The sequence below is a fragment of the Schistocerca cancellata genome, unplaced genomic scaffold (assembly GCF_023864275.1).
Source record: "Schistocerca cancellata isolate TAMUIC-IGC-003103 unplaced genomic scaffold, iqSchCanc2.1 HiC_scaffold_665, whole genome shotgun sequence".
Lineage (NCBI taxonomy): Eukaryota > Metazoa > Arthropoda > Insecta > Orthoptera > Acrididae > Schistocerca > Schistocerca cancellata.
Genome location: NW_026046676.1, coordinates 3,552 through 25,982, shown reverse-complemented (window position 1 = coordinate 25,982; position 22,431 = coordinate 3,552). Strand labels below are relative to the sequence as shown.

Genomic DNA, 22,431 nt, shown 5'->3' with positions numbered 1-22,431 from the left:
TCGATTGCAACAATTCCAATGAAATTCTCACGTACACTAATTGCAGAGGTAGGTAGGATTAAATAAATTCGTTGTTGAATCACTACATTCGAAAAAAAAAAAAAAACACACACACTTTATTGTTTAATATCATTTCTTTACACTTCAAAACTGTCACTACTTCAAAAACAAGCAATTTAATTTATCCTTACTTACTCCATGTCCAAGCAAAGAGACAGAGAGAGGTAAATGTAATGCCCGCAGCAGTTTCAAATGTTTGCACATATAAAACTACTCATAGCGTCACCATAGTCATAAGATATTAATCATTTATGAAATGCCGCAAAATTAATCTGCAGCAAGCTGTGTTGCCATTAGGTGGCAATGGCATTGTTTTCACAGTGCTACCTAGTAGTGGTGCAGCCTAAACGAATTAATTACTTCCCCTAAACTTTTCCATCTAGCTTAAATAATGAAGCATTATTTTTCTCATACACTTTCATATGCGTGAAGGAAATATCTCCACATTCTGAATTAAAGAGAACACAAATTTCGTTCGAGCTTTCCAGATCGTGCTCGAGATGAACAGAAAGAAGAAGTGTTACCTTACCTTCAAGTGTCTTCTGTTCCATCAGCGTCCAATGGGGTAAGTTGCAGTTTTTGCTCATTATTGTCTTTCCTTAAGAGCCTGCTGACGTGATGTTTGTCCCTCGTGTACAACACCCACGAGTGCATACAGCTTCCTTAGAACATCTGATAGTCAGAGCCTGGTCCTTCGGTTGCTCAGCGACAGACAAGGGCGATTGACAATGCTGCCGTATTTCCTAGCACTAAGGGCTCCCACGGAGGGAGCAAAGGTAAGAGCAATAATTGATTTTGTGGCTTGCACTGTGGCTGGAAGAAACAGTCATTCAGCAAATCTCATTTGCCGTTTTTTGACACCGGCCGAGAAAGAGGGCGACTTTCAGGCGGAGAGGGTGGCTCGAAGGCGGTAACCCCGACATGGCCCGCCATCTCCCGGAGGGTGCAGTAACTTAACCCCAGCAACGGCCGGCGCCGCGAGTCGCGATGTCTTCCGCACGAAAAATGCATCGCTTTCTGCAGAAGGCCGTTATTGTGCCTGTCTGCCTGCTAACTCGACGGCCAACAGCGCGTTTCTAAGGAAGCAAGTACATTCACGGCACCATGCTCTTCGCCGAATGCGACAACGTCAAGAGTTCTCGTTCCACTACGATAGCGCGACGCATTACAAATATTCGCCTGTGGCCGAGGAGAAGCATACTTACCTGGCGTAGAGGATACCGTGATCATGAAGGCGGTTCCTCCGGGGTGAGGCTTGTCCATTGCACTTCGGTCGAGCTGACCCCCGCGATTACTCCAAATGCGAGTAACTCGGGCGCATAATTTTTGGTAGTCGGGACTGCGTTCGCGCTGTCCCGGTGCTAATCTCCATTACAATCAAAGCTTCTCCTCGTGTCTGACGATAAGCACTGACCGTGAGTAATTTGCCAGCTTCTCATAACCGACTAGAAGTGACAAAATACACTAGGAAACGGCGTCCAGAGCCAGCGCACTGCTCTTTAACCGCGTGGCACGCGCGCTCGTAATAGCAGCGGCAGCCGCGAGATGGCTCAGGCCATCTAACTTGGCTATGATTTCCGTATTAACGGTCGAACGGCCCCTTTTAGCATTCTCTGTCCATGAACGGATTGCGCGCCAAACGTTATTCGACGGCGCGGCATTCCCTGCAAGCACAGTAACTGCTGTGGCGCGAGCGGGCGTACAGGGGCCATCGGCCAGCCGAACGCTTTGGCGCCTGTGGCATGGTACATGAGGGGCCGGAAGCAAGCGTCTAGCGTAGCGTCTCGAGACTTGCAGACTTGCGGCACTTGAGGAGCTTGTGGGGACGTGAATCGAAGGAAATAACATGACGAGCTGCACCGAAAACGAGAAACATATAGATTCTAGCCAACAGCGCCCTGTGCTCCCAGACGGCCACCCATCCAAGCCCAACCTCGGTGATCGGACGAGAACCGGCGTATTTGTACCCTTCTCTTACCCCGTTGCCGTTGGCGAGTGAATGCTGCAACGTGTGCCGGCAAGTCAGCTTCGGATCCTCACTCAACTTCCACACACAGTGAATATCTTCCTGGCCACGACAGTTTCCCGCCGCAGTTGGCGTCTACCTGCTCTAAGGAATGGCCTTTCGTCGCAGTGGTTGTGTTTCATCTGACAACTTTGCAGGCAACCTAAAATAACGCTTGGAAATGAGCAATTAAAGCACGAGGAGGACTGAAAACTGCCGCAAGAAATTATTAAGCTCGGTTTCGATTGCAACAATTCCAATGAAATTCTCACGTACACTAATTGCAGAGGTAGGTAGGATTAAATAAATTCGTTGTTGAATCACTACATTCGAAAAAAAAAAAAAAAACACACACACTTTATTGTTTAATATCATTTCTTTACACTTCAAAACTGTCACTACTTCAAAAACAAGCAATTTAATTTATCCTTACTTACTCCATGTCCAAGCAAAGAGACAGAGAGAGGTAAATGTAATGCCCGCAGCAGTTTCAAATGTTTGCACATATAAAACTACTCATAGCGTCACCATAGTCATAAGATATTAATCATTTATGAAATGCCGCAAAATTAATCTGCAGCAAGCTGTGTTGCCATTAGGTGGCAATGGCATTGTTTTCACAGTGCTACCTAGTAGTGGTGCAGCCTAAACGAATTAATTACTTCCCCTAAACTTTTCCATCTAGCTTAAATAATGAAGCATTATTTTTCTCATACACTTTCATATGCGTGAAGGAAATATCTCCACATTCTGAATTAAAGAGAACACAAATTTCGTTCGAGCTTTCCAGATCGTGCTCGAGATGAACAGAAAGAAGAAGTGTTACCTTACCTTCAAGTGTCTTCTGTTCCATCAGCGTCCAATGGGGTAAGTTGCAGTTTTTGCTCATTATTGTCTTTCCTTAAGAGCCTGCTGACGTGATGTTTGTCCCTCGTGTACAACACCCACGAGTGCATACAGCTTCCTTAGAACATCTGATAGTCAGAGCCTGGTCCTTCGGTTGCTCAGCGACAGACAAGGGCGATTGACAATGCTGCCGTATTTCCTAGCACTAAGGGCTCCCACGGAGGGAGCAAAGGTAAGAGCAATAATTGATTTTGTGGCTTGCACTGTGGCTGGAAGAAACAGTCATTCAGCAAATCTCATTTGCCGTTTTTTGACACCGGCCGAGAAAGAGGGCGACTTTCAGGCGGAGAGGGTGGCTCGAAGGCGGTAACCCCGACATGGCCCGCCATCTCCCGGAGGGTGCAGTAACTTAACCCCAGCAACGGCCGGCGCCGCGAGTCGCGATGTCTTCCGCACGAAAAATGCATCGCTTTCTGCAGAAGGCCGTTATTGTGCCTGTCTGCCTGCTAACTCGACGGCCAACAGCGCGTTTCTAAGGAAGCAAGTACATTCACGGCACCATGCTCTTCGCCGAATGCGACAACGTCAAGAGTTCTCGTTCCACTACGATAGCGCGACGCATTACAAATATTCGCCTGTGGCCGAGGAGAAGCATACTTACCTGGCGTAGAGGATACCGTGATCATGAAGGCGGTTCCTCCGGGGTGAGGCTTGTCCATTGCACTTCGGTCGAGCTGACCCCCGCGATTACTCCAAATGCGAGTAACTCGGGCGCATAATTTTTGGTAGTCGGGACTGCGTTCGCGCTGTCCCGGTGCTAATCTCCATTACAATCAAAGCTTCTCCTCGTGTCTGACGATAAGCACTGACCGTGAGTAATTTGCCAGCTTCTCATAACCGACTAGAAGTGACAAAATACACTAGGAAACGGCGTCCAGAGCCAGCGCACTGCTCTTTAACCGCGTGGCACGCGCGCTCGTAATAGCAGCGGCAGCCGCGAGATGGCTCAGGCCATCTAACTTGGCTATGATTTCCGTATTAACGGTCGAACGGCCCCTTTTAGCATTCTCTGTCCATGAACGGATTGCGCGCCAAACGTTATTCGACGGCGCGGCATTCCCTGCAAGCACAGTAACTGCTGTGGCGCGAGCGGGCGTACAGGGGCCATCGGCCAGCCGAACGCTTTGGCGCCTGTGGCATGGTACATGAGGGGCCGGAAGCAAGCGTCTAGCGTAGCGTCTCGAGACTTGCAGACTTGCGGCACTTGAGGAGCTTGTGGGGACGTGAATCGAAGGAAATAACATGACGAGCTGCACCGAAAACGAGAAACATATAGATTCTAGCCAACAGCGCCCTGTGCTCCCAGACGGCCACCCATCCAAGCCCAACCTCGGTGATCGGACGAGAACCGGCGTATTTGTACCCTTCTCTTACCCCGTTGCCGTTGGCGAGTGAATGCTGCAACGTGTGCCGGCAAGTCAGCTTCGGATCCTCACTCAACTTCCACACACAGTGAATATCTTCCTGGCCACGACAGTTTCCCGCCGCAGTTGGCGTCTACCTGCTCTAAGGAATGGCCTTTCGTCGCAGTGGTTGTGTTTCATCTGACAACTTTGCAGGCAACCTAAAATAACGCTTGGAAATGAGCAATTAAAGCACGAGGAGGACTGAAAACTGCCGCAAGAAATTATTAAGCTCGGTTTCGATTGCAACAATTCCAATGAAATTCTCACGTACACTAATTGCAGAGGTAGGTAGGATTAAATAAATTCGTTGTTGAATCACTACATTCGAAAAAAAAAAAAAAAACACACACACTTTATTGTTTAATATCATTTCTTTACACTTCAAAACTGTCACTACTTCAAAAACAAGCAATTTAATTTATCCTTACTTACTCCATGTCCAAGCAAAGAGACAGAGAGAGGTAAATGTAATGCCCGCAGCAGTTTCAAATGTTTGCACATATAAAACTACTCATAGCGTCACCATAGTCATAAGATATTAATCATTTATGAAATGCCGCAAAATTAATCTGCAGCAAGCTGTGTTGCCATTAGGTGGCAATGGCATTGTTTTCACAGTGCTACCTAGTAGTGGTGCAGCCTAAACGAATTAATTACTTCCCCTAAACTTTTCCATCTAGCTTAAATAATGAAGCATTATTTTTCTCATACACTTTCATATGCGTGAAGGAAATATCTCCACATTCTGAATTAAAGAGAACACAAATTTCGTTCGAGCTTTCCAGATCGTGCTCGAGATGAACAGAAAGAAGAAGTGTTACCTTACCTTCAAGTGTCTTCTGTTCCATCAGCGTCCAATGGGGTAAGTTGCAGTTTTTGCTCATTATTGTCTTTCCTTAAGAGCCTGCTGACGTGATGTTTGTCCCTCGTGTACAACACCCACGAGTGCATACAGCTTCCTTAGAACATCTGATAGTCAGAGCCTGGTCCTTCGGTTGCTCAGCGACAGACAAGGGCGATTGACAATGCTGCCGTATTTCCTAGCACTAAGGGCTCCCACGGAGGGAGCAAAGGTAAGAGCAATAATTGATTTTGTGGCTTGCACTGTGGCTGGAAGAAACAGTCATTCAGCAAATCTCATTTGCCGTTTTTTGACACCGGCCGAGAAAGAGGGCGACTTTCAGGCGGAGAGGGTGGCTCGAAGGCGGTAACCCCGACATGGCCCGCCATCTCCCGGAGGGTGCAGTAACTTAACCCCAGCAACGGCCGGCGCCGCGAGTCGCGATGTCTTCCGCACGAAAAATGCATCGCTTTCTGCAGAAGGCCGTTATTGTGCCTGTCTGCCTGCTAACTCGACGGCCAACAGCGCGTTTCTAAGGAAGCAAGTACATTCACGGCACCATGCTCTTCGCCGAATGCGACAACGTCAAGAGTTCTCGTTCCACTACGATAGCGCGACGCATTACAAATATTCGCCTGTGGCCGAGGAGAAGCATACTTACCTGGCGTAGAGGATACCGTGATCATGAAGGCGGTTCCTCCGGGGTGAGGCTTGTCCATTGCACTTCGGTCGAGCTGACCCCCGCGATTACTCCAAATGCGAGTAACTCGGGCGCATAATTTTTGGTAGTCGGGACTGCGTTCGCGCTGTCCCGGTGCTAATCTCCATTACAATCAAAGCTTCTCCTCGTGTCTGACGATAAGCACTGACCGTGAGTAATTTGCCAGCTTCTCATAACCGACTAGAAGTGACAAAATACACTAGGAAACGGCGTCCAGAGCCAGCGCACTGCTCTTTAACCGCGTGGCACGCGCGCTCGTAATAGCAGCGGCAGCCGCGAGATGGCTCAGGCCATCTAACTTGGCTATGATTTCCGTATTAACGGTCGAACGGCCCCTTTTAGCATTCTCTGTCCATGAACGGATTGCGCGCCAAACGTTATTCGACGGCGCGGCATTCCCTGCAAGCACAGTAACTGCTGTGGCGCGAGCGGGCGTACAGGGGCCATCGGCCAGCCGAACGCTTTGGCGCCTGTGGCATGGTACATGAGGGGCCGGAAGCAAGCGTCTAGCGTAGCGTCTCGAGACTTGCAGACTTGCGGCACTTGAGGAGCTTGTGGGGACGTGAATCGAAGGAAATAACATGACGAGCTGCACCGAAAACGAGAAACATATAGATTCTAGCCAACAGCGCCCTGTGCTCCCAGACGGCCACCCATCCAAGCCCAACCTCGGTGATCGGACGAGAACCGGCGTATTTGTACCCTTCTCTTACCCCGTTGCCGTTGGCGAGTGAATGCTGCAACGTGTGCCGGCAAGTCAGCTTCGGATCCTCACTCAACTTCCACACACAGTGAATATCTTCCTGGCCACGACAGTTTCCCGCCGCAGTTGGCGTCTACCTGCTCTAAGGAATGGCCTTTCGTCGCAGTGGTTGTGTTTCATCTGACAACTTTGCAGGCAACCTAAAATAACGCTTGGAAATGAGCAATTAAAGCACGAGGAGGACTGAAAACTGCCGCAAGAAATTATTAAGCTCGGTTTCGATTGCAACAATTCCAATGAAATTCTCACGTACACTAATTGCAGAGGTAGGTAGGATTAAATAAATTCGTTGTTGAATCACTACATTCGAAAAAAAAAAAAAAAACACACACACTTTATTGTTTAATATCATTTCTTTACACTTCAAAACTGTCACTACTTCAAAAACAAGCAATTTAATTTATCCTTACTTACTCCATGTCCAAGCAAAGAGACAGAGAGAGGTAAATGTAATGCCCGCAGCAGTTTCAAATGTTTGCACATATAAAACTACTCATAGCGTCACCATAGTCATAAGATATTAATCATTTATGAAATGCCGCAAAATTAATCTGCAGCAAGCTGTGTTGCCATTAGGTGGCAATGGCATTGTTTTCACAGTGCTACCTAGTAGTGGTGCAGCCTAAACGAATTAATTACTTCCCCTAAACTTTTCCATCTAGCTTAAATAATGAAGCATTATTTTTCTCATACACTTTCATATGCGTGAAGGAAATATCTCCACATTCTGAATTAAAGAGAACACAAATTTCGTTCGAGCTTTCCAGATCGTGCTCGAGATGAACAGAAAGAAGAAGTGTTACCTTACCTTCAAGTGTCTTCTGTTCCATCAGCGTCCAATGGGGTAAGTTGCAGTTTTTGCTCATTATTGTCTTTCCTTAAGAGCCTGCTGACGTGATGTTTGTCCCTCGTGTACAACACCCACGAGTGCATACAGCTTCCTTAGAACATCTGATAGTCAGAGCCTGGTCCTTCGGTTGCTCAGCGACAGACAAGGGCGATTGACAATGCTGCCGTATTTCCTAGCACTAAGGGCTCCCACGGAGGGAGCAAAGGTAAGAGCAATAATTGATTTTGTGGCTTGCACTGTGGCTGGAAGAAACAGTCATTCAGCAAATCTCATTTGCCGTTTTTTGACACCGGCCGAGAAAGAGGGCGACTTTCAGGCGGAGAGGGTGGCTCGAAGGCGGTAACCCCGACATGGCCCGCCATCTCCCGGAGGGTGCAGTAACTTAACCCCAGCAACGGCCGGCGCCGCGAGTCGCGATGTCTTCCGCACGAAAAATGCATCGCTTTCTGCAGAAGGCCGTTATTGTGCCTGTCTGCCTGCTAACTCGACGGCCAACAGCGCGTTTCTAAGGAAGCAAGTACATTCACGGCACCATGCTCTTCGCCGAATGCGACAACGTCAAGAGTTCTCGTTCCACTACGATAGCGCGACGCATTACAAATATTCGCCTGTGGCCGAGGAGAAGCATACTTACCTGGCGTAGAGGATACCGTGATCATGAAGGCGGTTCCTCCGGGGTGAGGCTTGTCCATTGCACTTCGGTCGAGCTGACCCCCGCGATTACTCCAAATGCGAGTAACTCGGGCGCATAATTTTTGGTAGTCGGGACTGCGTTCGCGCTGTCCCGGTGCTAATCTCCATTACAATCAAAGCTTCTCCTCGTGTCTGACGATAAGCACTGACCGTGAGTAATTTGCCAGCTTCTCATAACCGACTAGAAGTGACAAAATACACTAGGAAACGGCGTCCAGAGCCAGCGCACTGCTCTTTAACCGCGTGGCACGCGCGCTCGTAATAGCAGCGGCAGCCGCGAGATGGCTCAGGCCATCTAACTTGGCTATGATTTCCGTATTAACGGTCGAACGGCCCCTTTTAGCATTCTCTGTCCATGAACGGATTGCGCGCCAAACGTTATTCGACGGCGCGGCATTCCCTGCAAGCACAGTAACTGCTGTGGCGCGAGCGGGCGTACAGGGGCCATCGGCCAGCCGAACGCTTTGGCGCCTGTGGCATGGTACATGAGGGGCCGGAAGCAAGCGTCTAGCGTAGCGTCTCGAGACTTGCAGACTTGCGGCACTTGAGGAGCTTGTGGGGACGTGAATCGAAGGAAATAACATGACGAGCTGCACCGAAAACGAGAAACATATAGATTCTAGCCAACAGCGCCCTGTGCTCCCAGACGGCCACCCATCCAAGCCCAACCTCGGTGATCGGACGAGAACCGGCGTATTTGTACCCTTCTCTTACCCCGTTGCCGTTGGCGAGTGAATGCTGCAACGTGTGCCGGCAAGTCAGCTTCGGATCCTCACTCAACTTCCACACACAGTGAATATCTTCCTGGCCACGACAGTTTCCCGCCGCAGTTGGCGTCTACCTGCTCTAAGGAATGGCCTTTCGTCGCAGTGGTTGTGTTTCATCTGACAACTTTGCAGGCAACCTAAAATAACGCTTGGAAATGAGCAATTAAAGCACGAGGAGGACTGAAAACTGCCGCAAGAAATTATTAAGCTCGGTTTCGATTGCAACAATTCCAATGAAATTCTCACGTACACTAATTGCAGAGGTAGGTAGGATTAAATAAATTCGTTGTTGAATCACTACATTCGAAAAAAAAAAAAAAAACACACACACTTTATTGTTTAATATCATTTCTTTACACTTCAAAACTGTCACTACTTCAAAAACAAGCAATTTAATTTATCCTTACTTACTCCATGTCCAAGCAAAGAGACAGAGAGAGGTAAATGTAATGCCCGCAGCAGTTTCAAATGTTTGCACATATAAAACTACTCATAGCGTCACCATAGTCATAAGATATTAATCATTTATGAAATGCCGCAAAATTAATCTGCAGCAAGCTGTGTTGCCATTAGGTGGCAATGGCATTGTTTTCACAGTGCTACCTAGTAGTGGTGCAGCCTAAACGAATTAATTACTTCCCCTAAACTTTTCCATCTAGCTTAAATAATGAAGCATTATTTTTCTCATACACTTTCATATGCGTGAAGGAAATATCTCCACATTCTGAATTAAAGAGAACACAAATTTCGTTCGAGCTTTCCAGATCGTGCTCGAGATGAACAGAAAGAAGAAGTGTTACCTTACCTTCAAGTGTCTTCTGTTCCATCAGCGTCCAATGGGGTAAGTTGCAGTTTTTGCTCATTATTGTCTTTCCTTAAGAGCCTGCTGACGTGATGTTTGTCCCTCGTGTACAACACCCACGAGTGCATACAGCTTCCTTAGAACATCTGATAGTCAGAGCCTGGTCCTTCGGTTGCTCAGCGACAGACAAGGGCGATTGACAATGCTGCCGTATTTCCTAGCACTAAGGGCTCCCACGGAGGGAGCAAAGGTAAGAGCAATAATTGATTTTGTGGCTTGCACTGTGGCTGGAAGAAACAGTCATTCAGCAAATCTCATTTGCCGTTTTTTGACACCGGCCGAGAAAGAGGGCGACTTTCAGGCGGAGAGGGTGGCTCGAAGGCGGTAACCCCGACATGGCCCGCCATCTCCCGGAGGGTGCAGTAACTTAACCCCAGCAACGGCCGGCGCCGCGAGTCGCGATGTCTTCCGCACGAAAAATGCATCGCTTTCTGCAGAAGGCCGTTATTGTGCCTGTCTGCCTGCTAACTCGACGGCCAACAGCGCGTTTCTAAGGAAGCAAGTACATTCACGGCACCATGCTCTTCGCCGAATGCGACAACGTCAAGAGTTCTCGTTCCACTACGATAGCGCGACGCATTACAAATATTCGCCTGTGGCCGAGGAGAAGCATACTTACCTGGCGTAGAGGATACCGTGATCATGAAGGCGGTTCCTCCGGGGTGAGGCTTGTCCATTGCACTTCGGTCGAGCTGACCCCCGCGATTACTCCAAATGCGAGTAACTCGGGCGCATAATTTTTGGTAGTCGGGACTGCGTTCGCGCTGTCCCGGTGCTAATCTCCATTACAATCAAAGCTTCTCCTCGTGTCTGACGATAAGCACTGACCGTGAGTAATTTGCCAGCTTCTCATAACCGACTAGAAGTGACAAAATACACTAGGAAACGGCGTCCAGAGCCAGCGCACTGCTCTTTAACCGCGTGGCACGCGCGCTCGTAATAGCAGCGGCAGCCGCGAGATGGCTCAGGCCATCTAACTTGGCTATGATTTCCGTATTAACGGTCGAACGGCCCCTTTTAGCATTCTCTGTCCATGAACGGATTGCGCGCCAAACGTTATTCGACGGCGCGGCATTCCCTGCAAGCACAGTAACTGCTGTGGCGCGAGCGGGCGTACAGGGGCCATCGGCCAGCCGAACGCTTTGGCGCCTGTGGCATGGTACATGAGGGGCCGGAAGCAAGCGTCTAGCGTAGCGTCTCGAGACTTGCAGACTTGCGGCACTTGAGGAGCTTGTGGGGACGTGAATCGAAGGAAATAACATGACGAGCTGCACCGAAAACGAGAAACATATAGATTCTAGCCAACAGCGCCCTGTGCTCCCAGACGGCCACCCATCCAAGCCCAACCTCGGTGATCGGACGAGAACCGGCGTATTTGTACCCTTCTCTTACCCCGTTGCCGTTGGCGAGTGAATGCTGCAACGTGTGCCGGCAAGTCAGCTTCGGATCCTCACTCAACTTCCACACACAGTGAATATCTTCCTGGCCACGACAGTTTCCCGCCGCAGTTGGCGTCTACCTGCTCTAAGGAATGGCCTTTCGTCGCAGTGGTTGTGTTTCATCTGACAACTTTGCAGGCAACCTAAAATAACGCTTGGAAATGAGCAATTAAAGCACGAGGAGGACTGAAAACTGCCGCAAGAAATTATTAAGCTCGGTTTCGATTGCAACAATTCCAATGAAATTCTCACGTACACTAATTGCAGAGGTAGGTAGGATTAAATAAATTCGTTGTTGAATCACTACATTCGGAAAAAAAAAAAAGAACACACACACTTTATTGTTTAATATCATTTCTTTACACTTCAAAACTGTCACTACTTCAAAAACAAGCAATTTAATTTATCCTTACTTACTCCATGTCCAAGCAAAGAGACAGAGAGAGGTAAATGTAATGCCCGCAGCAGTTTCAAATGTTTGCACATATAAAACTACTCATAGCGTCACCATAGTCATAAGATATTAATCATTTATGAAATGCCGCAAAATTAATCTGCAGCAAGCTGTGTTGCCATTAGGTGGCAATGGCATTGTTTTCACAGTGCTACCTAGTAGTGGTGCAGCCTAAACGAATTAATTACTTCCCCTAAACTTTTCCATCTAGCTTAAATAATGAAGCATTATTTTTCTCATACACTTTCATATGCGTGAAGGAAATATCTCCACATTCTGAATTAAAGAGAACACAAATTTCGTTCGAGCTTTCCAGATCGTGCTCGAGATGAACAGAAAGAAGAAGTGTTACCTTACCTTCAAGTGTCTTCTGTTCCATCAGCGTCCAATGGGGTAAGTTGCAGTTTTTGCTCATTATTGTCTTTCCTTAAGAGCCTGCTGACGTGATGTTTGTCCCTCGTGTACAACACCCACGAGTGCATACAGCTTCCTTAGAACATCTGATAGTCAGAGCCTGGTCCTTCGGTTGCTCAGCGACAGACAAGGGCGATTGACAATGCTGCCGTATTTCCTAGCACTAAGGGCTCCCACGGAGGGAGCAAAGGTAAGAGCAATAATTGATTTTGTGGCTTGCACTGTGGCTGGAAGAAACAGTCATTCAGCAAATCTCATTTGCCGTTTTTTGACACCGGCCGAGAAAGAGGGCGACTTTCAGGCGGAGAGGGTGGCTCGAAGGCGGTAACCCCGACATGGCCCGCCATCTCCCGGAGGGTGCAGTAACTTAACCCCAGCAACGGCCGGCGCCGCGAGTCGCGATGTCTTCCGCACGAAAAATGCATCGCTTTCTGCAGAAGGCCGTTATTGTGCCTGTCTGCCTGCTAACTCGACGGCCAACAGCGCGTTTCTAAGGAAGCAAGTACATTCACGGCACCATGCTCTTCGCCGAATGCGACAACGTCAAGAGTTCTCGTTCCACTACGATAGCGCGACGCATTACAAATATTCGCCTGTGGCCGAGGAGAAGCATACTTACCTGGCGTAGAGGATACCGTGATCATGAAGGCGGTTCCTCCGGGGTGAGGCTTGTCCATTGCACTTCGGTCGAGCTGACCCCCGCGATTACTCCAAATGCGAGTAACTCGGGCGCATAATTTTTGGTAGTCGGGACTGCGTTCGCGCTGTCCCGGTGCTAATCTCCATTACAATCAAAGCTTCTCCTCGTGTCTGACGATAAGCACTGACCGTGAGTAATTTGCCAGCTTCTCATAACCGACTAGAAGTGACAAAATACACTAGGAAACGGCGTCCAGAGCCAGCGCACTGCTCTTTAACCGCGTGGCACGCGCGCTCGTAATAGCAGCGGCAGCCGCGAGATGGCTCAGGCCATCTAACTTGGCTATGATTTCCGTATTAACGGTCGAACGGCCCCTTTTAGCATTCTCTGTCCATGAACGGATTGCGCGCCAAACGTTATTCGACGGCGCGGCATTCCCTGCAAGCACAGTAACTGCTGTGGCGCGAGCGGGCGTACAGGGGCCATCGGCCAGCCGAACGCTTTGGCGCCTGTGGCATGGTACATGAGGGGCCGGAAGCAAGCGTCTAGCGTAGCGTCTCGAGACTTGCAGACTTGCGGCACTTGAGGAGCTTGTGGGGACGTGAATCGAAGGAAATAACATGACGAGCTGCACCGAAAACGAGAAACATATAGATTCTAGCCAACAGCGCCCTGTGCTCCCAGACGGCCACCCATCCAAGCCCAACCTCGGTGATCGGACGAGAACCGGCGTATTTGTACCCTTCTCTTACCCCGTTGCCGTTGGCGAGTGAATGCTGCAACGTGTGCCGGCAAGTCAGCTTCGGATCCTCACTCAACTTCCACACACAGTGAATATCTTCCTGGCCACGACAGTTTCCCGCCGCAGTTGGCGTCTACCTGCTCTAAGGAATGGCCTTTCGTCGCAGTGGTTGTGTTTCATCTGACAACTTTGCAGGCAACCTAAAATAACGCTTGGAAATGAGCAATTAAAGCACGAGGAGGACTGAAAACTGCCGCAAGAAATTATTAAGCTCGGTTTCGATTGCAACAATTCCAATGAAATTCTCACGTACACTAATTGCAGAGGTAGGTAGGATTAAATAAATTCGTTGTTGAATCACTACATTCGGAAAAAAAAAAAAAACACACACACTTTATTGTTTAATATCATTTCTTTACACTTCAAAACTGTCACTACTTCAAAAACAAGCAATTTAATTTATCCTTACTTACTCCATGTCCAAGCAAAGAGACAGAGAGAGGTAAATGTAATGCCCGCAGCAGTTTCAAATGTTTGCACATATAAAACTACTCATAGCGTCACCATAGTCATAAGATATTAATCATTTATGAAATGCCGCAAAATTAATCTGCAGCAAGCTGTGTTGCCATTAGGTGGCAATGGCATTGTTTTCACAGTGCTACCTAGTAGTGGTGCAGCCTAAACGAATTAATTACTTCCCCTAAACTTTTCCATCTAGCTTAAATAATGAAGCATTATTTTTCTCATACACTTTCATATGCGTGAAGGAAATATCTCCACATTCTGAATTAAAGAGAACACAAATTTCGTTCGAGCTTTCCAGATCGTGCTCGAGATGAACAGAAAGAAGAAGTGTTACCTTACCTTCAAGTGTCTTCTGTTCCATCAGCGTCCAATGGGGTAAGTTGCAGTTTTTGCTCATTATTGTCTTTCCTTAAGAGCCTGCTGACGTGATGTTTGTCCCTCGTGTACAACACCCACGAGTGCATACAGCTTCCTTAGAACATCTGATAGTCAGAGCCTGGTCCTTCGGTTGCTCAGCGACAGACAAGGGCGATTGACAATGCTGCCGTATTTCCTAGCACTAAGGGCTCCCACGGAGGGAGCAAAGGTAAGAGCAATAATTGATTTTGTGGCTTGCACTGTGGCTGGAAGAAACAGTCATTCAGCAAATCTCATTTGCCGTTTTTTGACACCGGCCGAGAAAGAGGGCGACTTTCAGGCGGAGAGGGTGGCTCGAAGGCGGTAACCCCGACATGGCCCGCCATCTCCCGGAGGGTGCAGTAACTTAACCCCAGCAACGGCCGGCGCCGCGAGTCGCGATGTCTTCCGCACGAAAAATGCATCGCTTTCTGCAGAAGGCCGTTATTGTGCCTGTCTGCCTGCTAACTCGACGGCCAACAGCGCGTTTCTAAGGAAGCAAGTACATTCACGGCACCATGCTCTTCGCCGAATGCGACAACGTCAAGAGTTCTCGTTCCACTACGATAGCGCGACGCATTACAAATATTCGCCTGTGGCCGAGGAGAAGCATACTTACCTGGCGTAGAGGATACCGTGATCATGAAGGCGGTTCCTCCGGGGTGAGGCTTGTCCATTGCACTTCGGTCGAGCTGACCCCCGCGATTACTCCAAATGCGAGTAACTCGGGCGCATAATTTTTGGTAGTCGGGACTGCGTTCGCGCTGTCCCGGTGCTAATCTCCATTACAATCAAAGCTTCTCCTCGTGTCTGACGATAAGCACTGACCGTGAGTAATTTGCCAGCTTCTCATAACCGACTAGAAGTGACAAAATACACTAGGAAACGGCGTCCAGAGCCAGCGCACTGCTCTTTAACCGCGTGGCACGCGCGCTCGTAATAGCAGCGGCAGCCGCGAGATGGCTCAGGCCATCTAACTTGGCTATGATTTCCGTATTAACGGTCGAACGGCCCCTTTTAGCATTCTCTGTCCATGAACGGATTGCGCGCCAAACGTTATTCGACGGCGCGGCATTCCCTGCAAGCACAGTAACTGCTGTGGCGCGAGCGGGCGTACAGGGGCCATCGGCCAGCCGAACGCTTTGGCGCCTGTGGCATGGTACATGAGGGGCCGGAAGCAAGCGTCTAGCGTAGCGTCTCGAGACTTGCAGACTTGCGGCACTTGAGGAGCTTGTGGGGACGTGAATCGAAGGAAATAACATGACGAGCTGCACCGAAAACGAGAAACATATAGATTCTAGCCAACAGCGCCCTGTGCTCCCAGACGGCCACCCATCCAAGCCCAACCTCGGTGATCGGACGAGAACCGGCGTATTTGTACCCTTCTCTTACCCCGTTGCCGTTGGCGAGTGAATGCTGCAACGTGTGCCGGCAAGTCAGCTTCGGATCCTCACTCAACTTCCACACACAGTGAATATCTTCCTGGCCACGACAGTTTCCCGCCGCAGTTGGCGTCTACCTGCTCTAAGGAATGGCCTTTCGTCGCAGTGGTTGTGTTTCATCTGACAACTTTGCAGGCAACCTAAAATAACGCTTGGAAATGAGCAATTAAAGCACGAGGAGGACTGAAAACTGCCGCAAGAAATTATTAAGCTCGGTTTCGATTGCAACAATTCCAATGAAATTCTCACGTACACTAATTGCAGAGGTAGGTAGGATTAAATAAATTCGTTGTTGAATCACTACATTCGAAAAAAAAAAAAAAACACACACACTTTATTGTTTAATATCATTTCTTTACACTTCAAAACTGTCACTACTTCAAAAACAAGCAATTTAATTTATCCTTACTTACTCCATGTCCAAGCAAAGAGACAGAGAGAGGTAAATGTAATGCCCGCAGCAGTTTCAAATGTTTGCACATATAAAACTACTCATAGCGTCACCATAGTCATAAGATATTAATCATTTATGAAATGCCGCAAAATTAATCTGCAGCAAGCTGTGTTGCCATTAGGTGGCAATGGCATTGTTTTCACAGTGCTACCTAGTAGTGGTGCAGCCTAAACGAATTAATTACTTCCCCTAAACTTTTCCATCTAGCTTAAATAATGAAGCATTATTTTTCTCATACACTTTCATATGCGTGAAGGAAATATCTCCACATTCTGAATTAAAGAGAACACAAATTTCGTTCGAGCTTTCCAGATCGTGCTCGAGATGAACAGAAAGAAGAAGTGTTACCTTACCTTCAAGTGTCTTCTGTTCCATCAGCGTCCAATGGGGTAAGTTGCAGTTTTTGCTCATTATTGTCTTTCCTTAAGAGCCTGCTGACGTGATGTTTGTCCCTCGTGTACAACACCCACGAGTGCATACAGCTTCCTTAGAACATCTGATAGTCAGAGCCTGGTCCTTCGGTTGCTCAGCGACAGACAAGGGCGATTGACAATGCTGCCGTATTTCCTAGCACTAAGGGCTCCCACGGAGGGAGCAAAGGTAAGAGCAATAATTGATTTTGTGGCTTGCACTGTGGCTGGAAGAAACAGTCATTCAGCAAATCTCATTTGCCGTTTTTTGACACCGGCCGAGAAAGAGGGCGACTTTCAGGCGGAGAGGGTGGCTCGAAGGCGGTAACCCCGACATGGCCCGCCATCTCCCGGAGGGTGCAGTAACTTAACCCCAGCAACGGCCGGCGCCGCGAGTCGCGATGTCTTCCGCACGAAAAATGCATCGCTTTCTGCAGAAGGCCGTTATTGTGCCTGTCTGCCTGCTAACTCGACGGCCAACAGCGCGTTTCTAAGGAAGCAAGTACATTCACGGCACCATGCTCTTCGCCGAATGCGACAACGTCAAGAGTTCTCGTTCCACTACGATAGCGCGACGCATTACAAATATTCGCCTGTGGCCGAGGAGAAGCATACTTACCTGGCGTAGAGGATACCGTGATCATGAAGGCGGTTCCTCCGGGGTGAGGCTTGTCCATTGCACTTCGGTCGAGCTGACCCCCGCGATTACTCCAAATGCGAGTAACTCGGGCGCATAATTTTTGGTAGTCGGGACTGCGTTCGCGCTGTCCCGGTGCTAATCTCCATTACAATCAAAGCTTCTCCTCGTGTCTGACGATAAGCACTGACCGTGAGTAATTTGCCAGCTTCTCATAACCGACTAGAAGTGACAAAATACACTAGGAAACGGCGTCCAGAGCCAGCGCACTGCTCTTTAACCGCGTGGCACGCGCGCTCGTAATAGCAGCGGCAGCCGCGAGATGGCTCAGGCCATCTAACTTGGCTATGATTTCCGTATTAACGGTCGAACGGCCCCTTTTAGCATTCTCTGTCCATGAACGGATTGCGCGCCAAACGTTATTCGACGGCGCGGCATTCCCTGCAAGCACAGTAACTGCTGTGGCGCGAGCGGGCGTACAGGGGCCATCGGCCAGCCGAACGCTTTGGCGCCTGTGGCATGGTACATGAGGGGCCGGAAGCAAGCGTCTAGCGTAGCGTCTCGAGACTTGCAGACTTGCGGCACTTGAGGAGCTTGTGGGGACGTGAATCGAAGGAAATAACATGACGAGCTGCACCGAAAACGAGAAACATATAGATTCTAGCCAACAGCGCCCTGTGCTCCCAGACGGCCACCCATCCAAGCCCAACCTCGGTGATCGGACGAGAACCGGCGTATTTGTACCCTTCTCTTACCCCGTTGCCGTTGGCGAGTGAATGCTGCAACGTGTGCCGGCAAGTCAGCTTCGGATCCTCACTCAACTTCCACACACAGTGAATATCTTCCTGGCCACGACAGTTTCCCGCCGCAGTTGGCGTCTACCTGCTCTAAGGAATGGCCTTTCGTCGCAGTGGTTGTGTTTCATCTGACAACTTTGCAGGCAACCTAAAATAACGCTTGGAAATGAGCAATTAAAGCACGAGGAGGACTGAAAACTGCCGCAAGAAATTATTAAGCTCGGTTTCGATTGCAACAATTCCAATGAAATTCTCACGTACACTAATTGCAGAGGTAGGTAGGATTAAATAAATTCGTTGTTGAATCACTACATTCGGAAAAAAAAAAAAAAACACACACACTTTATTGTTTAATATCATTTCTTTACACTTCAAAACTGTCACTACTTCAAAAACAAGCAATTTAATTTATCCTTACTTACTCCATGTCCAAGCAAAGAGACAGAGAGAGGTAAATGTAATGCCCGCAGCAGTTTCAAATGTTTGCACATATAAAACTACTCATAGCGTCACCATAGTCATAAGATATTAATCATTTATGAAATGCCGCAAAATTAATCTGCAGCAAGCTGTGTTGCCATTAGGTGGCAATGGCATTGTTTTCACAGTGCTACCTAGTAGTGGTGCAGCCTAAACGAATTAATTACTTCCCCTAAACTTTTCCATCTAGCTTAAATAATGAAGCATTATTTTTCTCATACACTTTCATATGCGTGAAGGAAATATCTCCACATTCTGAATTAAAGAGAACACAAATTTCGTTCGAGCTTTCCAGATCGTGCTCGAGATGAACAGAAAGAAGAAGTGTTACCTTACCTTCAAGTGTCTTCTGTTCCATCAGCGTCCAATGGGGTAAGTTGCAGTTTTTGCTCATTATTGTCTTTCCTTAAGAGCCTGCTGACGTGATGTTTGTCCCTCGTGTACAACACCCACGAGTGCATACAGCTTCCTTAGAACATCTGATAGTCAGAGCCTGGTCCTTCGGTTGCTCAGCGACAGACAAGGGCGATTGACAATGCTGCCGTATTTCCTAGCACTAAGGGCTCCCACGGAGGGAGCAAAGGTAAGAGCAATAATTGATTTTGTGGCTTGCACTGTGGCTGGAAGAAACAGTCATTCAGCAAATCTCATTTGCCGTTTTTTGACACCGGCCGAGAAAGAGGGCGACTTTCAGGCGGAGAGGGTGGCTCGAAGGCGGTAACCCCGACATGGCCCGCCATCTCCCGGAGGGTGCAGTAACTTAACCCCAGCAACGGCCGGCGCCGCGAGTCGCGATGTCTTCCGCACGAAAAATGCATCGCTTTCTGCAGAAGGCCGTTATTGTGCCTGTCTGCCTGCTAACTCGACGGCCAACAGCGCGTTTCTAAGGAAGCAAGTACATTCACGGCACCATGCTCTTCGCCGAATGCGACAACGTCAAGAGTTCTCGTTCCACTACGATAGCGCGACGCATTACAAATATTCGCCTGTGGCCGAGGAGAAGCATACTTACCTGGCGTAGAGGATACCGTGATCATGAAGGCGGTTCCTCCGGGGTGAGGCTTGTCCATTGCACTTCGGTCGAGCTGACCCCCGCGATTACTCCAAATGCGAGTAACTCGGGCGCATAATTTTTGGTAGTCGGGACTGCGTTCGCGCTGTCCCGGTGCTAATCTCCATTACAATCAAAGCTTCTCCTCGTGTCTGACGATAAGCACTGACCGTGAGTAATTTGCCAGCTTCTCATAACCGACTAGAAGTGACAAAATACACTAGGAAACGGCGTCCAGAGCCAGCGCACTGCTCTTTAACCGCGTGGCACGCGCGCTCGTAATAGCAGCGGCAGCCGCGAGATGGCTCAGGCCATCTAACTTGGCTATGATTTCCGTATTAACGGTCGAACGGCCCCTTTTAGCATTCTCTGTCCATGAACGGATTGCGCGCCAAACGTTATTCGACGGCGCGGCATTCCCTGCAAGCACAGTAACTGCTGTGGCGCGAGCGGGCGTACAGGGGCCATCGGCCAGCCGAACGCTTTGGCGCCTGTGGCATGGTACATGAGGGGCCGGAAGCAAGCGTCTAGCGTAGCGTCTCGAGACTTGCAGACTTGCGGCACTTGAGGAGCTTGTGGGGACGTGAATCGAAGGAAATAACATGACGAGCTGCACCGAAAACGAGAAACATATAGATTCTAGCCAACAGCGCCCTGTGCTCCCAGACGGCCACCCATCCAAGCCCAACCTCGGTGATCGGACGAGAACCGGCGTATTTGTACCCTTCTCTTACCCCGTTGCCGTTGGCGAGTGAATGCTGCAACGTGTGCCGGCAAGTCAGCTTCGGATCCTCACTCAACTTCCACACACAGTGAATATCTTCCTGGCCACGACAGTTTCCCGCCGCAGTTGGCGTCTACCTGCTCTAAGGAATGGCCTTTCGTCGCAGTGGTTGTGTTTCATCTGACAACTTTGCAGGCAACCTAAAATAACGCTTGGAAATGAGCAATTAAAGCACGAGGAGGACTGAAAACTGCCGCAAGAAATTATTAAGCTCGGTTTCGATTGCAACAATTCCAATGAAATTCTCACGTACACTAATTGCAGAGGTAGGTAGGATTAAATAAATTCGTTGTTGAATCACTACATTCGAAAAAAAAAAAAAAAACACACACACTTTATTGTTTAATATCATTTCTTTACACTTCAAAACTGTCACTACTTCAAAAACAAGCAATTTAATTTATCCTTACTTACTCCATGTCCAAGCAAAGAGACAGAGAGAGGTAAATGTAATGCCCGCAGCAGTTTCAAATGTTTGCACATATAAAACTACTCATAGCGTCACCATAGTCATAAGATATTAATCATTTATGAAATGCCGCAAAATTAATCTGCAGCAAGCTGTGTTGCCATTAGGTGGCAATGGCATTGTTTTCACAGTGCTACCTAGTAGTGGTGCAGCCTAAACGAATTAATTACTTCCCCTAAACTTTTCCATCTAGCTTAAATAATGAAGCATTATTTTTCTCATACACTTTCATATGCGTGAAGGAAATATCTCCACATTCTGAATTAAAGAGAACACAAATTTCGTTCGAGCTTTCCAGATCGTGCTCGAGATGAACAGAAAGAAGAAGTGTTACCTTACCTTCAAGTGTCTTCTGTTCCATCAGCGTCCAATGGGGTAAGTTGCAGTTTTTGCTCATTATTGTCTTTCCTTAAGAGCCTGCTGACGTGATGTTTGTCCCTCGTGTACAACACCCACGAGTGCATACAGCTTCCTTAGAACATCTGATAGTCAGAGCCTGGTCCTTCGGTTGCTCAGCGACAGACAAGGGCGATTGACAATGCTGCCGTATTTCCTAGCACTAAGGGCTCCCACGGAGGGAGCAAAGGTAAGAGCAATAATTGATTTTGTGGCTTGCACTGTGGCTGGAAGAAACAGTCATTCAGCAAATCTCATTTGCCGTTTTTTGACACCGGCCGAGAAAGAGGGCGACTTTCAGGCGGAGAGGGTGGCTCGAAGGCGGTAACCCCGACATGGCCCGCCATCTCCCGGAGGGTGCAGTAACTTAACCCCAGCAACGGCCGGCGCCGCGAGTCGCGATGTCTTCCGCACGAAAAATGCATCGCTTTCTGCAGAAGGCCGTTATTGTGCCTGTCTGCCTGCTAACTCGACGGCCAACAGCGCGTTTCTAAGGAAGCAAGTACATTCACGGCACCATGCTCTTCGCCGAATGCGACAACGTCAAGAGTTCTCGTTCCACTACGATAGCGCGACGCATTACAAATATTCGCCTGTGGCCGAGGAGAAGCATACTTACCTGGCGTAGAGGATACCGTGATCATGAAGGCGGTTCCTCCGGGGTGAGGCTTGTCCATTGCACTTCGGTCGAGCTGACCCCCGCGATTACTCCAAATGCGAGTAACTCGGGCGCATAATTTTTGGTAGTCGGGACTGCGTTCGCGCTGTCCCGGTGCTAATCTCCATTACAATCAAAGCTTCTCCTCGTGTCTGACGATAAGCACTGACCGTGAGTAATTTGCCAGCTTCTCATAACCGACTAGAAGTGACAAAATACACTAGGAAACGGCGTCCAGAGCCAGCGCACTGCTCTTTAACCGCGTGGCACGCGCGCTCGTAATAGCAGCGGCAGCCGCGAGATGGCTCAGGCCATCTAACTTGGCTATGATTTCCGTATTAACGGTCGAACGGCCCCTTTTAGCAT

The 22,431-nt window shown here is 48.7% G+C and overlaps 10 non-coding genes across 10 annotated transcripts; all 10 read left to right on the top strand.

Annotated features, from left to right (window-relative positions):
* The first annotated feature begins 1,257 nt into the window (after positions 1-1,257).
* On the top strand, positions 1,258-1,420 carry LOC126138623 (U1 spliceosomal RNA). The gene has a single exon (XR_007528254.1). It is a non-coding gene; the product is annotated as a U1 spliceosomal RNA (small nuclear RNA).
* A 2,144-nt stretch (positions 1,421-3,564) lies between these two features.
* LOC126138622 (U1 spliceosomal RNA) lies at positions 3,565-3,727 on the top strand. The gene has a single exon (XR_007528253.1). It is a non-coding gene; the product is annotated as a U1 spliceosomal RNA (small nuclear RNA).
* A 2,144-nt stretch (positions 3,728-5,871) lies between these two features.
* LOC126138621 (U1 spliceosomal RNA) lies at positions 5,872-6,034 on the top strand. The gene has a single exon (XR_007528252.1). It is a non-coding gene; the product is annotated as a U1 spliceosomal RNA (small nuclear RNA).
* Positions 6,035-8,178: 2,144 nt separating this feature from the next.
* LOC126138620 (U1 spliceosomal RNA) lies at positions 8,179-8,341 on the top strand. The gene has a single exon (XR_007528251.1). It is a non-coding gene; the product is annotated as a U1 spliceosomal RNA (small nuclear RNA).
* Positions 8,342-10,485: 2,144 nt separating this feature from the next.
* On the top strand, positions 10,486-10,648 carry LOC126138619 (U1 spliceosomal RNA). The gene has a single exon (XR_007528250.1). It is a non-coding gene; the product is annotated as a U1 spliceosomal RNA (small nuclear RNA).
* Positions 10,649-12,792: 2,144 nt separating this feature from the next.
* LOC126138618 (U1 spliceosomal RNA) lies at positions 12,793-12,955 on the top strand. Its single transcript, XR_007528249.1, has one exon. It is a non-coding gene; the product is annotated as a U1 spliceosomal RNA (small nuclear RNA).
* A 2,143-nt stretch (positions 12,956-15,098) lies between these two features.
* LOC126138631 (U1 spliceosomal RNA) lies at positions 15,099-15,261 on the top strand. The gene has a single exon (XR_007528261.1). It is a non-coding gene; the product is annotated as a U1 spliceosomal RNA (small nuclear RNA).
* A 2,143-nt stretch (positions 15,262-17,404) lies between these two features.
* Positions 17,405-17,567, top strand: LOC126138630 (U1 spliceosomal RNA). Its single transcript, XR_007528260.1, has one exon. It is a non-coding gene; the product is annotated as a U1 spliceosomal RNA (small nuclear RNA).
* Positions 17,568-19,711: 2,144 nt separating this feature from the next.
* Positions 19,712-19,874, top strand: LOC126138629 (U1 spliceosomal RNA). The gene has a single exon (XR_007528259.1). It is a non-coding gene; the product is annotated as a U1 spliceosomal RNA (small nuclear RNA).
* A 2,144-nt stretch (positions 19,875-22,018) lies between these two features.
* On the top strand, positions 22,019-22,181 carry LOC126138628 (U1 spliceosomal RNA). The gene has a single exon (XR_007528258.1). It is a non-coding gene; the product is annotated as a U1 spliceosomal RNA (small nuclear RNA).
* Positions 22,182-22,431: the final 250 nt, after the last annotated feature.